The following is a 1961-nucleotide window of genomic DNA, read 5'->3' on the forward strand; positions in this document are numbered from 1 at the left end:
CAGGCAGACACTCATACACATCAAAGAGTTAATTCTTTTTAAAAGTATCCATTGAGGATGGTAGGCGCACTTTTGCCGGTGCCATATGCCTGGCTCCCGACCAATATGGGGCACCCACTGCTTTTCCTTTTGCCTCCCTGGCCAGGTATTTTCCAGTTCACTGCCTGGAGCCTCTCACCAGGTATCCTCAGAAGCCCGGACCATCATCCCCCAATCGGGCATCTTCTGCCCTGTCTACAGCCCCAGGTGCCTCAGCCCCCTGTGTATGATGTAGAGGCAAGGTGACAGGGACTCCTGCTTAACCCAACTCAGCCTTGGGCAGTCGGTGGCTCCCCTGAATGACTTTGCTAGGCCATGCCTTGAGAAGAGAAGAATGGGGAAAGTGGGCCTGTGCAGGCTGAACTGGTGCCAGGACTGGGTAGGAGGCTCTGGGTGATTAGGGGGCAGGGGGTGTCCCAGGATGCAGAGTCCTAGCAAAGTAGAGGGAGAAGCTGTCTCATCCTCCCGTCAGTGCTGAACCTCCTTGGACTTGCTTTTGATACCTTTCCACCTGGACGGCTGGGTGGCTGGGTGGCAGAGGCAGATGGATCTCTGAGTTTGAGGCCAGCCCGGTCCACAGAGCGAGTTCTAGCAAAGGCTCCAAAGCCTCACACAGAGAAACCCTGTCTCAGAGGAAAAAAGAAAAAGAAAAACCCCCTGTCCAGGTGGGCAGCTTGAGCTGCCCAGAGTGTTGGGCCCTCCTCTCTATCCTGCCTTTTCAACAACAATACCAATGGACCAAGGGAAGGACTTTATCTAGTTGTGTCTGCCTCTCCCTTGGGCAGTGTGTCTGTGAACAGCTAGCCTCAGACCATGAAGCATGATAATACTATGTGTAGAAAGTCTGGCTGCAGCACAAAAAGAAAGTAAAAAGTGATGATCCAGTCCCATTTTTGTCCTTTCTTAGGTGCTCCATTGTCTATCAAACCATTGGGTTCTTTTCAGGAGATGCTGGCAACTGGGGATGTGGCCCAACTTCCACAGTACTTGCTCAGCAGACACAAAGAACTTGCAAAGTTGAAGCGGGAAGATCAGGCGTTCTAGATCATTCTTAGCTATACAAGCAGTTCGAGGCTACCTTGTGGTTCATAAGACCCTATCTAAAAGAAACTAACAGCTAGGCAGTAGTAGCACAGGCCTTTAATCCCAGCGCTTGGTAGGCAGAGGCAGGTGGATCTCTGGGAATTCAAGGTCAGCCGGGTCTACAGAGCCAGTGCCAGGACAGGCTCCAAAGCCACAGAGAAACTCTGTCTCAAAAAACAAAAATAAGTAATCAAAAACATGATACTTGGGACAAGAGGACTGTGCTTCCCTAAGAGTGGATACCCATCCTTCCCTGATGAACAAAAATATATACTGTGTTGTGGGAAGGAGAATCTTTATAATGGTGCCTTATTTTGTGAATTTGAGGCCAGTCTAGACTATATAATGAGTTATAGGCCAGGCAAAGTTACATAGTGAGACCCTGTCTCCAAAGTATTAAAACAAGCAGTGATAGGACACACCTTTAAGCACTGTGGAGACAGAGGCAGATGGATCTCTGAGTTTTTAGGCCAGCCTGATGTACAGAGGGAGTTCAGGATATCCAAAGCTATACACATGGAAACCCATTTCAAAAGATAAACACAAGAACTTTTATTAATATGTTCATGGCATCTAAGAGATGGCTAGGCATGATGCTCTTGCTAATACTGTTTACCTGATCATCACTGATAGGGATCACCAACTAGCTAGCAATAAATTTTAATACCACACATTTTACCTACTTGATCCTAGTGCACCTTATACCCATCTCCATGAGAGAAAGAGCAAATACAGACTGTGCTACCTGGAGACCCCACAGCGTATGCCTATTCCTTGTTGGTCCCTTGCCATTTTGGATTGCATCACTCTTTCCATGAAAGCTACAGACACTCACAGGA

This window comes from Phodopus roborovskii, unplaced genomic scaffold (assembly GCF_943737965.1).
Source record: "Phodopus roborovskii unplaced genomic scaffold, PHOROB, whole genome shotgun sequence".
Taxonomy (NCBI): Eukaryota; Metazoa; Chordata; class Mammalia; order Rodentia; family Cricetidae; genus Phodopus; species Phodopus roborovskii.